The following is a 16,063-nucleotide window of genomic DNA, read 5'->3' on the forward strand; positions in this document are numbered from 1 at the left end:
TTTGCCTCAACTACTTCAGTGACCAACCCAATGATGCTGAGGTCAACACGACTACGGCAAAGAGGTTGTACACTTGTTGCATCACTTATTACTATACATTCATGTCGATCCATTAGGGCTATTTTGGTTCAACGAAAAAACATAGCAATAGGGAATTTTCCAATGGCACTCTACTATTCAATTATTCATGCATTTTGTTGAAAGGAATGAAGCAAAACATCCACCTGGACCTACTTTTCAAAATCCTATGCATGAAAACAAGACCAAGTGCATTAGTGGCAGAATAACATTCTAACTATACACGCTTTCATATGGTTTCACTTTATTTTGTCCATGTTTCTTTGCATTCCTCTGCTCTTCCAATTCCTGTAAACCAAACACCCAAGTTGACAGAAATCCTGTGTTTACAAATGCTCTGTTTACCATGTGCATTCCTATCCTATTCCGGTGTTTTTCCTATCCCAGCGTTTTTAGAATCATGCAAGCCAAATGAGCCCTTACAGAATTACTTCAGTTATAGGTAGGTGTCGAAGGGAACTTTGTGTGGTTTGTCCTGCTCCTGCCGCTACATCGTCCACCTTACCTGAGCTGCTCCATCGATAGAAGCATCCACAAAACCAGACATCACGACTCCAGACCATCTTTCGCCGCCTCAGATCTCCTTCCCTGCCGCCGGCACCCACCGCAACGGCATCACCATCATCGACTCAGCAGATGAACCTAAGGAGTACACGAGTCCACAAGAGAGGTCGCACTCTTTTGTTTATGCTTATGTTATGCATTGCTTAAAATTACCTGCTACTTTATCGTCCTGTTCACCTCTTGGACTCCAAGTCAGTTCCAAATTAATGTTCAAACTTGAGTTCTAAATTATTTGTGGGGCACATATCGAGGAAGCAATTTAATAGTATCTCTATCTAATATCAGGTTCACCTAGGGTATGCCTATGTTGTTCATCTTGGGTGGGAAACAAATAGTAAAGCAATCATCATCTCTCTTTTTATTAAATTAAAGCAATCATAAGCCTGCTATCATTATTTTTGGATCCATCCACTTGTTGTTACCATCACTCTAAATTTCTGCATGCTCTCCTTACATAATCTCACCATATTTTTTTCGTATGCATGTCAGATATTGTACACAGTCAGGCTGAACATGTAGAGAAAAAGAGAAGAGTTTTGGGTGACAATACAATGTCATGCAGACATCACTCCATGGTCGGTTCAATGGCAAACCCTCCCCACCCCTCTCCAGATTGTAATCCAGAGGAAGATATCTATTCTGAGGCAGATTCAGACGCCGCTGACCACTTCTATTTTCCCCCCAAGGTGTTTGATCTACCTTGGTATGATGATGTTAGTGATATCATTCATACGTTACCTTGCAGGGCCTACTTTTGACATAATATATGTCATCTGCTTAGTTTAGACATGTTCTGTAATGCCACATGTTTAGTTTCTATATCATATATGGGAATTATGCAGTCTCATGTCTTTTAGCTAGCCATAATATATGTGAAATGTGCAATGCCATCATGTTTAACCAGGCATCATATATTTGAATGATATCTTGCCCATCCTTTTCTTCATTACATTTACATTTGTCGACAATGTTTGTACATTAAACTACTCTTCCTGTGAATCAGCCATTTGGGTGGGAGATGGAAAAATCTGGAGTGAAAACAAGGCCTTCAGAGCAGACAGTGCTACCTGTCGAAGCAGATCTCTTGTTGGGTCCCGATAGCTCCTCAGAGATGGATTCAGAGACAGATGACCAGTCCTATTCCCCCACCAAGGTGTATGCTCTAACTTTGCACGGCTATACTGCTCATATCATGCATATGGTGTCTTGCATTGCATAGTTTAGACATCATATACACAATATTCAACACCATGTTCTTAGTTCAGACATCATATCGAATGCCCTCTGTTTAGCATATAAATCACATATGTGAATTAAATGATGCGATCATGATTACTTAGATAACATGTAGGTGAATTATTTCATGCGATACTGTTTAGTTATTCATCATATCTTTGAATTATGTTATGTTATGCTATCCAGTTTAGATAGACATCATATATGTGAAATTATGTCATGATATCGGTTTTAGTTAAACAATGTACATGTCAACTATTTCATGACCTCTTTTTCCCACACTATCTATTGCATCTGTCTCTCATACAATGTCTGTACATTCAACTATGTTTCCTGTTTATCAGCCATTTGAATTGGAGCAGGTGATGCTAGTATCTAGCGGACTAAAACACGGTCTTCAAATAAAACAATGCTACCTCTTGGTGGAGATAGCACCCCGGTTGTACATGTACGAGAACCAGCCCTACCACACATAACCCAAATTCTTGTAGATTGTACCCCTACTGCGGTGGACAGAGAACCAGCTTCACCCAATCTAACCCCAACCCCAGTAGATAGTAACCCAATTCCTGTTGACATAGCACCATCTCCACCATAGAGATCCCAAACAAGAGCAGTTAGTAAGGCAGATCCAGTTCCCAAAGGGCTAGTACTACTACGGCGAACCCCAACTCCACTAGTTAGTACGCCTATTCCCGTGGAGGAAGCACAACAACTAGTCGTTGTTTACCATCTATCATATTTGATGTTGTTAAATCGTATGTGCGTATCTTGGAAATATTATACTGAAGATGAAGGAAAATGCGAATTGCAGGTGTTTGTCCAGGAGTTATGTGTAAGTAATGTTATTCATGGAAATTACTTTGCTTTGTCCCATACATCCTACCTCCATGATGGTTATAATACAACAAATTTTCCCATCTCTCTCTATAGAGAAGGACCGATTTGGAAACTCAGGATGAGGTAACCTGTGCTAATACCTCTGCAATCTTCAAGAATGCTTGGTGGAAGTATCGGAATTACACTACTGGAATCAGCTAGTTTGCCATCTGCCAGTTCTTTGTCGTCCGCTAGCGGATGGCAAAGAAGCTCTTTGCCATCAGCTTCCAAAAAGCGGACGGCAAAGAACTGGCTGATGGCAAAGACCAAGTTTGCCATCAGCCAGTTCTTTGCCGTCTGCTAGCGGACGGCAAAGATTCTTTGCCGTCGGCTAGCGGACGGCAAAGAGGGAGGGGCCCCACTGACGAGCTGCAAAAAAAACCTAACGGGCCCCCTCTTTGCCGTCGCAAAGAGCAAGAAGGCGGACGGCAAAGGGTGGCAGACGGCAAAGAGGGAGGCCCCACGTAACGTTAACGGGGCCGCGCCCCACACACCCCCCTCTCTCTCTCTTTCTCTCCCACCTCCACTGCCCCGTCGCACCACGCCCCGCCGCCACCCCAGCGCCCCCCGCCGCCGCCCCGGCGCCCCGCCGCCCCGTTGCCCCCGCCGCCCCCACCGCCCTGCTGTCTGGGCGCCACCACGCCCCGGCGCCCCGGCACCTCCGCCGCCCCAGGCCGCCCCGCCCCGCTCCTCCATCGCCCCAGGCCGCACCGGCCCCCTCCTCCACCCTGCATGTGATCTTCTTCCTTTTTTTTATTTTTTCTGTTTTTTTAGTTTTAGGTTTATGCTTAGTTTAGATTTAGTTTTAGTTTTAGGATTAGTTTTAGGTTTATAGGTTTAGTTTTAGTTTAGTTTTAGGTTTAGATTTAGTTTTTTTCTTTTTCTATTTTTTTAGTTTTAGTTTTAGGTTTAGTTTAGTTTTAGGAAAGAAGAAAAAGAGAAAAAGAGGAGATCAGGAGAAGAAGAAGAGGAGGAGGAGGATAAGAAAAAAGAAGAAGAGTAAGAAGAAGAAGAAGAAAAAAGAGGAGAGGAGGAGAAGAAGAAGAGGAAAAAGGAAAGGAGGAAGAAGAAGAAGAAAAAAGAGGAGAGGAGGAGAAGAAGAAGAGGAAAAAGGAAAGGAGGAAGAAGAAGAAGAAGAAGAAGAAGAAGAAGAAGAAAGAGGAGAGGAGGAGAAGAAGAAGAGGAAAAAGGAAAGGAGGAAGAAGAAGAAGAAGAACAAGGAAAAAAAGGAAGAAAAGGAAAAAGAGGACGAAGAAGAAAAGGAAAAAAACCCGACCCGACACGGTACCCTGACCCCGACCCGGCACCCCGACACGACACCCCGACCCCGAGACCCCGACCCCGACCCCGAGACCCCGACCCCGACACCCCGACTCCGACCCCGACCCCGACCCCGACCCCGACACCCCGACCTCGACCCCGACACCCCGACCCCCCAAGCCTGACCTGACACCCCGACCCCGACCCCGACACCCCGACCCCGACTCGACACGGTACCCAGACCCTGACCCAGCACCCCGACACGACACCACGACCCCGAGACCCCGACCCCGACCCCGAGACCCCGACCCCAACACCCCGACCCCGACCCCGACCCCGACCCCGACCCCGACACCCCGACCCCGACCCCGACACTCCGACCCCCCAAGCCTGACCCGACACCCCGACCCCCGAGCCTGACCCGACACCCCGACCCCGAGCCTGACCCGACACCCTGACCCCGACACCACACCCCGACCCCGAGCCTGACCCGACACCCTGACCCCAACCACCGACACCTCCCGAAAATTGTTCTTTGGCCTTCCAGAGGCCGACGGGGTCATATATTTGTGAATTATTAGTTAGGTCATATATTTTTCGATTTTTTTTATGAAAAACATCATATATAATTGTGTTGATCGTGTAGTTTTAAATGTGCAGTTGTTTCATCGCTGCGAGGTTTGGTGTTCGACGACCTCGCCGTGCGTTTGACGAGCTCTGCCCCTTCGTTCGTGGGTGAGCACAAATGACAAGTCCTCCTCCCCCATTAATTATTTGATCTATTCCGATGAAACTTGATAGCTAGCTATATATGTGTCTTGAATCATCAGTATGCGTAACCAATATGTGTCTCCCGTTCGAAAGTGTCATAGTTATAAATATGCATGCATTTGCATATTTATAACCTTGATTCTTTCGAATTGTCCAACGCTATCCATGGACAGCCCGAGTATGTGTAGATTGGGTTCGTTTTCCCATATGCTTTGCTCCGGATCCGACGCATATATTTCGTCAGTGCCTCCCCTGTTGTTCTCCGGGTACACATCCTCTCTGTTTATTGTAGAGACGTGTATCAGGAGAACAGCGGGGAGGTGCTGCCGAAATTTTGCGTCGGATCCGGAGCATAGCATGGGAAAATGAACCCAATCTACACATACACGGGTGGGATTAGGACCTATCATTACCTATTAGAGTGTAGGTTGCATGGACGTAATAAAATTGACAAAGTAGATCAACTGATGAATATATACATGGTGAATTACATATATAATTGTTGTGTGTCCAGTAGCTCTGAAAGTCAAGATGAGTGACCGTGCTTGGATGTATACCGGTCACACTGGTCAGAACAAATGGAGCGCTGAATGGTTCACAAAAACTAAGGGGTTTGTGCAAGCCGCATTTGCAAATGGCCAAAAGAAAACCTGGTGCCCCTGTTTCCGGTGCGGCAATTGGGAAAAGAAGACAGAGGCTGAAATGGGCAAACACCTGCAGAAGAGTGGTTTTACGCCCGATTATACGGTGTGGACATTTCATGGTGAGTCTGCCCAACGTGACCGAGCTGAGGTGGATCGTCGTCGCACCGACGAGCATGGTACCGGGATGGAAAACATGGTGCAAGGCTATGATGATGCTTGGGATTCGGACGAGGAGATGGAGGAATCTGCAAAGGCCTTCAATGAAATGTTGGAGTCTTCGAAACGTCCACTCCATGAGCACACTGAGCTTTGTCAGTTGGATGCCATCTCACAAGTAATGGCTTTGAAGGCTCAGTTCAACTTGGGCAGAGAATGCTATGACGCAATTATGATAGTATTTGGATGCTTTCTACCCAAAGGCCATGTAATGCCTGCAAACCTGTACCAGTCGGACAAAATCCTCCGTGCACTGAAGATGCCCTATGAGAAGATACATGCCTGTGAGAAAGGATGTGCCTTATTTACGCTTGACTATGCGGACTTGAACTATTGTCCCATTTGCAAGTCTTCCAGGTATATTGTGGTAGACAACGGTATGGGTGAGAAGACACAGACCAAAATCCCCGTTAGTGTTCTTCGGTATATGCCAATCGTACCAAGACTTCAACGTCTTTTCATGGTCGAAGAGACGGCCAGATAGATGACATGGCACAAAACAGGCAAAAGAACCGAACTAGATGCAGATGGGAATCTGATGATGGTACACACATCGGATGGTGTTGCGTGGAAAAAGTTTGATGAATTACATGCTGACAAAGCGGCAGATCCGAGGCATCCTCGAGTCGGCATCAGCACGGATGGGTTTAGTGTGTTTGGTATGACGGCAGCCCAATACAGTTGTTGGCCCGTATTTGTCTTTCCACTCAATCTCCCCCCCGGATAGATTATGCAAAGAAAGAACATTTTCCTAACGTTGATAATTCCAGGACCCAACTATCCGGGCAAAAATATGAATGTGTACATGCAGCCGCTTAAGGACGAATTGCAAGAAGCCTGGGATAATGGGTTCAAGACATACGACGCCTTTAGCAAACGGAACTTCATAATGCGTGTCTGGTACATGTACTCGACGCATGACTTGCCGGCATATGCGCTATTCGTTGGCTGGTGTGTGCATGGAAGGTTCTCGTGCCCCACATGCAAGGGAGCTCTTGAGTTTCGTTGGCTTCAGGCCGGTCGCAAGTTTTCTTGCTTCGACATGCATAGACAGTTCCTGGATCCTCGCCATAAGTTCAAGAAAGACAAGAAGAACTTCATCAGGGGTAGAGTTGTCAAAAACTCTGCACCACCTGCATTGACAGGCCAACAGACCCTGGATCAGTTAAACACTCTCGAGCCAGATCCACAACGTCCAGGGTACTTCAAGGGGTATAATACTAAGCATGCGTGGACTCACAAAACATGCTTATGGGATCTGCCTTACTTCAAAGACCTCCTTTTCCCACACAACATCGACGTGATGCACACTGAGAAGAATATCGCTGAGGCACTTTTTGGTACATTGTTCGGCATAGATGGGAAGTCAAAGGATAATACTAAGGCTAGAATCGATCTAGAGGCGCTATGTGATAGGCCGTTACAAAACATGAAAGAACCGAAAGGAAAGCAGAACTGGACGAAGCCAAAGGCATGGTTCAATCTTGGAAGGCCAGCTATGAGGGAAATTCTCTTGTGGGTGCAACAACAGTTGATGTTCCCCGATGGGTATGCAGCGAATCTAAAGAGGGGAGCGAATCTTGATAAACTGAAGATATTTGGTCTCAAGAGTCATGATTGGCACATATGGATTGAGCGGGTAATGCCGGTGATGTTGCGTGGCTTCATCCCTGAGGATGAATGGCTAGTACTGGCAGAACTCAGCTATTTCTTCCGTGTTCTTTGTGCGAAAGAACTATCGCCTGGCGTGCTAGAAGAAATGGAAGAGTTGGCGCCGAAGTTGATCTGCAGGTTAGAGAAGATCTTTCCACCGGGCTTCTTTAATCCAATGCAGCATTTGATTTTGCATCTCCCGACCGAGGCAAGATTGGGGGGGCCCGTGCAAAATCGTTGGTGCTACCCAACTAAGAGGATGCAGAAGGCGCTTCGAGAAAAATGTAAAAATAAACGTAGAATTGAAGCATCGATGGCTGAGGCATTCATCACAGAGGAGGCGGCAAACTTCGTAACAACGCACTACGAAGCCAAAAATCGTCATTTGCATAATCCGAAGCCTCGGTACAATGCTGACGAGCCTAAAAAGGGTGGATCCAACCTCAGCCTATTCAAAGGGAATCTCGCACCAGCTAGTGTTTCACATCCAGTATCTTTGGATAATGAAGAATGGCGGACCATTTCGTTGTATATCTTCAACAACCTGATAGAAGTGCGGCCGTACATCGAGTAAGTTCTCGGTACATTGTTTCGCAACTTCTATTTCCTTTGAACTACTCTTATTCCTGGATATGTCATACAGTCGATACGTCGCCATATTCTCGTATGGAGCGGAGATCCAAAAGGATTCCGTCGAAGAGTATGAGCTTCTCGCAAAGCAAGGAGGTGGCTATCCCGATTTCATCTCTTGGTTCAAACAAACGGTAATTTCTATTAGACAATTTCATTTCATTTGCTAATTTGTGCATAATGCAACAATCCTTTCATATTAAACTTGTAGGCTAATTCAGAGTCTATGGACGCCGAATTGAGACAAGTCGCTAATGGTTTTGACTATAAGGTCCGTTCATTTGACAAGTACGACATCAATGGGTATCGCTTTCGTACCTATGGCAAAGAGCTATCTATGGCTGACCGAAAGTCAACAAATTGTTGTGTATCTGCTATCGGCGAAGGAGGTACCGAGTATTATGGGAGAGTTGAAGCAATTTATGAACTTCTGTTCTATGGTGAAAACCCACTGAATGTCGTAGTCTTCAAATGTTATTGGTTTCAGCCGAAGGAGACTAGAAGGACTCATGAACATGTAGGGCTAGTTGAAATCAACCAAAGCACTCATTTAGATGTTCCTGATGTCTATATTATGGCTCAACAGGCGACCCAAGTATTCTATCTACCGTGGGCCTGCCAAACTAATCCAAATCTGAAAGGTTGGGATGTCGTTTATGAAGTGCCGCCACGTGCTAGACTTTCTCCCCCAAAGGAAGAGGATTATGAACCTCACATTAACCCAAACACATATGAAGGAGAATTCTTCCAAGAGGCACGTCTTTCCAAAAGCGTTTCAAGAACCGCTATACTTCACCCCAAAACATTGAAGTAGACAGCGACAATGAATCTGACATCACCCCAGAGGAGGAACAAGAAGAGCCGGAACAAGAAGAGGTTACTGCTGCGGATGACCTGTCAATGCTTGACCAATTACGTCAAGGTGGCCTTGCACATGTTGATGCCAATGAATCCTATGAGCCCGTCATTGATTATAGTGATGATGATTATGCATTTATTGATGATACTGATCGAGATTATTAGTAGTGTCAGGTATTACATTTTTTTATGTTGTACTTGATGATGATACACTTAAGTGATACACATATTATTATTCATGTCGGTCTAATTTCGTTTACTGTTTGTCATGGCAGGTGATCATGGTGGGACCATGGTGAGTTTTATTTGAATGGACATTACTTGCTAGTCTTAACATTTGAGTGTCATCATGCTAACAAGACATTGGAAATGATCTTTTGTGCAGTGTAACTCCAGACAAGCATCGCACGATCCTTCTCCAGCTACCGACACGAGCCACCCCCCTCCTACACCTCCTGGATCTTGGTAAGTTTATCTAGTGTTTTGCTTAACACATGCATAAATACCTAGGCTTAGCTTTATTTCCTCCAATGCTTACCATAATGACCTAGACTTAGCTTCTTCTCCTCCAAAATGACTTAATAAGCTTACTGACCTCCAAAACCATCCATTTTACCTAAGTTAGCTCTAAAACGATCTGTACTTAGCTTACTTATGTCAAAAATTCCATAATTAGCTTAGTTAGCTCATAGACGATCCATTTTACCTAAGTTAGCTCTAAAATGACCCATTTACCTAGGTTAGCTTATAAATGATCCAGTTCATCCAAGTTAGCTCAAAAATGACCCATTTTACCTAGATTAGCTCCTAAATGATCCATTTTACCTACGTTAGCTTTAAAATGACCCATTTCACCTAGGTTAACTCCAAAATGACCCATCTTACCTAGGTTATCTCATAAACGATCCATTTCAACTAATTTAGCTCATAAACAATCCATTTCACCAAGTTAGCTAAAAAACGATCCATTTCACCTAAATTAGCTCTTAAATGATCCATTTCACCTAAGTTAGCTCAAAAAGATCCATTTCAACTAAATTAGCTCATAAATGATCCATTTCACCTAAGTTAGCTCCAAAACGATCCATTTCAACTAAGTTAGCTCATAAATGATCCATTTCACCTAAGTTAGCTAAAAACGATCCATTTCACCTTAGTTACCTCAAAAACGATCAATTTGACCTTAGTTAGCTCATAAACGACCCATTTCAGCTAAGTTAGCTCATAAATGATCCATTTCACCTTAGCTAGCTCATAAACGACCCATTTCAACTTAGTTAGCTCATATATGATCCATTTCATGTAAGTTAGCTCATAAATGATATACTCTTCTTGTTCTAGTCTTCTTCTTGTTCTACTCTTCTTGTTCTAGTCTTCTTCTTGTTCTACTCTTCTTCTTGTTCTACTCTTCTTGTTCTAACTTTCTTATTTTTCATTTTGCAGATTTCATTCACTTGACGAAAGCTTGCATAGATGGAGTGCTCCTTATCCCTTTCTCTGTTTCTTTTGTATTGTTAAACTATGCATGTATCGTTGGATGAAACTGTTGTAATATATATGGTTGGATGCCTCTATGTTGCACTTGTTATGTATGATGGAACTATGCATGTAATATATATGGTTGGATGATGAAGTTATGTGTTGGATATCTTATATGTTTGCTCTGTAATGGCCTTTTGAAATATATCTATATATGTCATATATATTTGTGATGAAAATTGTTGGATTTAATAAAAAACAGATAAAAGAGCCAATATGCAGGCTCTTTGCCGTCTGCCACCGACGGCAACGGGCTCTTTGCCGTCCGCCGCGGACGGCAAAGAAGACACGTGGCATCTAGCTGTGCTTCCTGGGAGATGACCCATTTGGTCAGTTTGCCTACAGTGGCAGACGGCAAAGACTTTGCCATCAGTGGCGGACGGCAAAGAACCTGCCATGTAGTGACGTGTAGATGACATCATACGGCGGACGGCAAAGACACTAGAAATTTTGCCGTCAGCGCCGGACGGCAAAGGCCTATCGTTAGCCACTTAATGGACTGACAGCGCAATTATTGCCGTCCGCTCTCTTTGCCGTCCGCCGCAGACGGCAAAGGGCCTTTGCCGTCAGCCGCCAGGAAGCAGACGGCAAAGTAGCTGTTTACCGTAGCCTACTTTGCCAGAGCCTTTTGCCGTCCGCGGCTGACGGCAAAGGCCTTTGCCGTCCGCCGTTCATGCCTTTGCCGTCCGCCGTGGCGGACGGCAAAGTAGCTGATTCCTGTAGTGTTACCTGAAGAAAACGTACTTCACCGGCAAAGAAACTCATTAAATTCCCTTACGTTCTGTTGAGACACATTTACTGGACGATGACTGGGAACGCCTTGTTCTGTACTGGTCCAGAACCAAGAATGTGGTAAGGTCTATGAGCTCATTTTCTATTTTTAAGTACTATATTGTTGTGTCTTACTATACTCTGTTCATGTAGAACAATTGGCTAAACTTGAAGAACAACTGTTCTAATTTAAGATTCCATTGCTATCATGGTTCAAAAAAGCGCTAGGCGTTAATTGTGCGTTTTGCCACCGCCTTGCGCTTTACTGACCAAAGCGCACACTTATGCGCATTTATGCATAGATTAAGCGTAGTTATGCGCAAAAGTGTTTTGCCAACGCCTAGTGTCTAGGCGCGCTTAAGCATGCGTTTTTTAACCATGATTGCTATCGTGCATATTCCTTTGCTCTTGTATCACTGTATTTACTCATACAAACTTATTTTTAAATTGAACGATCCAATCAAAACTCCAATGGCACAGCTAGTATGTTCACGCATGTTTCTTTAACAGGTTTGCTCTTATCAATAGCTCTGTTGATTTCAATTTCAATTGTGTATACAGTTGACTTCTCATATCATGCACATTACTAGCATCACAACAGAGCCAATAGTGTTGTTGTACATGTAGACCCGTGGTACCCATCTGAAATCTTGTTGTGCCGTGTAGTTTCCCACACTTTGTATTCTTTCACTTCTGCTTTGTCTTGAACTGATAGATTTGAACTGTGCCTCTATTTTGATTTGGCAAGACAATGAAGTGACAATAGGACATATATATATATATATATGTTTGTTTGATGCTTTTATTATGTACTAGTACTTGGCAATAGAAGACTTGGTAGTTCAATCCTGTCCACCTTACTAATGAACTGGTTCATCGAAATGAGTTTCATATACTAGTACACGCTAAACCTGTTATGTGTCTGCTTGTTTCTTCTTTTAGAATGCTGACAGAATGTCGGGACCACGATCCTATACCACACCGATCTAGCATATAACACCTCATATCACTTTGCGGCCTCACGCACGGTATTCCCACGGGTGTCGCCTTACCATGCCCGGGACCGTTTGCGCCTTTTGGCACACGTATATGATAGTGTCGCTAGCATCCATATGACAAAGAACCCGGGCTGACATGGCTAGTCGTGAACCCAAAGTGGCACTAACTTACAAGGACAGGCATACATGACCCAGCGACGAACGTGTCGGTCATCAGCGAGTGAATCCGGGCTATAGCAGCTAGGCTAGCAGGACTCCGGAGAATCTGGCTGTAGCAGGCTAATAGGACTCTGGTAGACACCGCGTGACATTTCCCCGAAGGGATAGATACATGAATGAAGCAGGACACATGCGGGCCAGCCAAAGTGTTCCAGAGCAGTAGCAAGCTACCAGGGCTCAGTGGAAGCACTAGGAGACATTTCCCGGTAAGAGAGGCTACTAAGGATAAACAACTAGATAGTCAGATCCCACACATAGCAATACACATTACACGTACGCATAACATACAAGTATGTGTTGTACAACATGGCATCACAACATAACTCAACAACTCATATATATAAAGGCTCAGAAGAGCCATTATAGCATTTATTACAAGCAGGGGTCACATGACCCAACATTCAGAGCATTCAAGCAACAAGTGGAAGCATTACATGTCTGAGTACAGACATCTACAAATGGAAAAGGCTGAAGAGCCTAACTATCTACAACATCCGATCGGGATCGTAGCTGAGGTACAAGCTACTTGTCGAAGTTCACGTACACTAGTAAGACCGAAGTCTCCGCTGCAAAAACATAAATAAAGCAACATGAGTACAAAGGTACTCAGCAAGACTTACATCAGATCCTATCATACATGCATTTGTATCAAGAAGGTAATGTGGGGTTTAGTTGCAGCAAGCTAGCTTTGACTCGGTGGCTATCATATTCTATGACTACGAGAAACTTCTTTGAGGTGAGATGGCGCACACGAGTCCACTAACCACCACACAATACACTACTATGGATTCATCCCCGTCTCCCTACGAGAAGGCCAATCATAGCACTCACACTTGTCTTGAGCATTTTAGAGTATCCACTTCAAGTTGTCTATGTACCACTTAAGCATCCAAGAAGTCCATTACCGCGGACCCAGCTATTCGAATAGATCATGTTAACCATGCAGGGGTGTACTTATTCACACACGCTCTCGCCACTTACCGCCATGTACACGTCATGTAGCTCGGCAACCTTTAAGCGGAAGCCTGACGAGGGTGTCGGCCACGACCTGACTAACCACACAAGACTCTAGTCCAGGTTTAATTATCGCTTATTCAGGTTCCATCCGCAAGGAGATCCGGATGGGGTGTCGCTCACAGCCCCAAATGATGTGAGCAGGGTTCCCAAGCCCACCCTGCCACTTGGTACACCGTGCCACCTGTGCCTAGTCTGTCCCAAGCCAACCCTGCCGGTGCCACTCGGTAGAAAAATAACACTACCTACAAACACCAGAAACTAGTTGCAACTCCTGGACAAAGATCAAGTTGGTTAATAAGTCGAGAGGGGCCGAGTTACTGGAACCCAATGTGTGGTAGTAGCTAGTCATTGGACAACAAACACAGAACTCAGTGCTTAAGGACAGTTCCAGTGAGACAACCCACCATGTACTCCTACATGGCCTCTCGCCGCTACCTTTACCAAATCGTGTTCACACACTTCACTCTCAGCATCAGAACATAGAGCACTGCACTCCAATTCATTCCCAACGAATCGGACCTGACACACTCTAAGCAATAGCAGGCATGGCATGGTAGGAACAAAACAATGGCTTCAATAAACTCCTACACATGCTAGTCTGTTTCAACTATTTATTGTGGCAATGACAGGTCATGCAGAGGAATGGGTTCAACTACCGAACATAAAGTAACAGTTGAATCGTTGTTGTCCTAATGCAATAAAAGAGGCCAGGAGCGAGAGAGTGGGATTGTATCGGAATGAACAAGGGGGTTTGCTTGCCTGATAGACCAACAGGGGGCACTGCTCCTCAGACAGGTACTCTGGAACGGTCTTTGGAGCAGGACCTATCGAGAAGGAACGGTGTCAGCAATCAATACACAAGCATATGCAACAATATGATGCATGAACATGCCATGTAGATGTGATGCTGTTTGAGCCTGTGCAACTAGCATTCATTAGGTTGAAGTCCATTTGAACCAAAGGTTCAAATGCAACTCCAAAATAAGCTTTTATAGATGCCATTTTAGTGTTTCACTTATAAAGTAGGTATAGGTTGGTTTTTCATGCATGAAACTAGTACAGATGGTTGTTCATATATAAAATATTTCAATCTGAGCTACAGTTGAATTTCTATTATTTTTTTGAAGTCTATAGCATTTTCTGGATTTTCCTGATTTAATTTAAATCCAGAAAATAAATAACTGTGTCAGCACTGTGTCATGCCTGCGTCAGCAAGTCAACAGCGCTGACTGGGGTCAAACCTGATGTGTGGGGTCCACATGTCAGTGTCTCAGGGTTAATCGGGAGGTTTATTAGCTTAATTAAAAGGATTAGGGGGCACGAGGTCCACTTGTCAGTGTCAAAGGGTTAGCTTAAATGGTGATTAGCACTAAGCTAATCACTTGGCAGGCCGGTCCCACACGTCAGGCCAGCGAGGTCGTCGGCGGTGACCTCAAGACGCGGTGGTGTCCGTGTTACAGGCCACGGGGGCGGAGGCTAAGGGCACCGGGGCGTAGCCCGGGCTCTCGCGCATCTGGTGGGGCAGGTAGGTGGAGCTGGGGAGGCTGGAGCTCGCCGGAGCAGAGCTCGCGGCAGCGGTCAGAGCTCGGGCTCGAGCGGCTGCGGGCTAGAGGGCGCAGAAGGTAGGGGAGTAGGGGGAAACGACGGCCGGGCTCATAGCGGACCGAAAGAGCAGCTCAACGGGCTTGGGAACGCGCTGACGGCGGCGGGCGGCGGCAAAGATCCACGGCGGCCGGAGGTGAAGAAGGCGACGGCGATGGCTTAACGGGGCGTCCGACGATGCGCGGCTTAGCGGAGAGGACGAGGGCGACATGGCGGAGCTCGGGGACGGCTCAGATGCTATCGAGGGGCACAGTGGCTACGGCTACAGCGAACGGCGGCGACGGTGGCGCTCAGACGGGTCGGGAGAGAGAGAACCAGGGGAGGAGGGAGAGCGAGAAAGAGTGAGAGAGGTGCGGGGCGGCACGTGGCGTCGTCCGGGCGTTCCAGGCGACGAGAGGGAGAAGCAGGAGGTGGCGGGAGACGTGGCCGCGGGCGAGCGCGGGCGCGACACGCACAGTGCCAATAGGCATAATGAAGAAGATAGGAGGATGCGGGCTGGGCTGCTGCTGGGTTGCACAGTGCTAGGCCAGCACAGGAGCTGGGCCGCACGTAAGCACAGGTAGGTTTTTTCCATTTCTGTTTCTTTTCTATTTTTCTGACATTTGTTTGATTTAATAACTGGCATAATTTTTGGACATATATTATATATATAACATATATATATATATATATCCAAAGCAAATAATTACTGGATTAGTTCCGAATGCCCAAAATAAATACTTATGAGCTCCTAAAAATATTGGTTTGATTTTTATCTCTGTCCAATATTTTCAGAGAGCAACATGAACATTTTCTTGGACCTTCTTGGAGCAATTTTTATTTGGGTCATTTCCAAAAATGATTCTGTGGGTTTCACAAATCCCCATTTCAAATTTAAATGGAATTTAAACATGATGCACACATGACTAGCTAGCCTTGAGCATACCAGAACTAGGGATGTGACAACTCGCCCCCACTTGAAAGAATCTCGTCCCGAGATTCAGGGGTCGATGGAAAGAAAGCGGGGTACTCCAGTCAAAGACGATCTTCTCGCTCCCAAGTAGCTTCTCTCTCGGAATGATGAGACCACTGAACCTTGAGAAACTTGATGTTATGACGTCAAGTGACACGCTCTGCTTGATCAAGAAT

The sequence above is a fragment of the Triticum aestivum genome, chromosome 7B (genome assembly GCF_018294505.1).
Source record: "Triticum aestivum cultivar Chinese Spring chromosome 7B, IWGSC CS RefSeq v2.1, whole genome shotgun sequence".
NCBI classification, from domain to species: Eukaryota; Viridiplantae; Streptophyta; class Magnoliopsida; order Poales; family Poaceae; genus Triticum; species Triticum aestivum.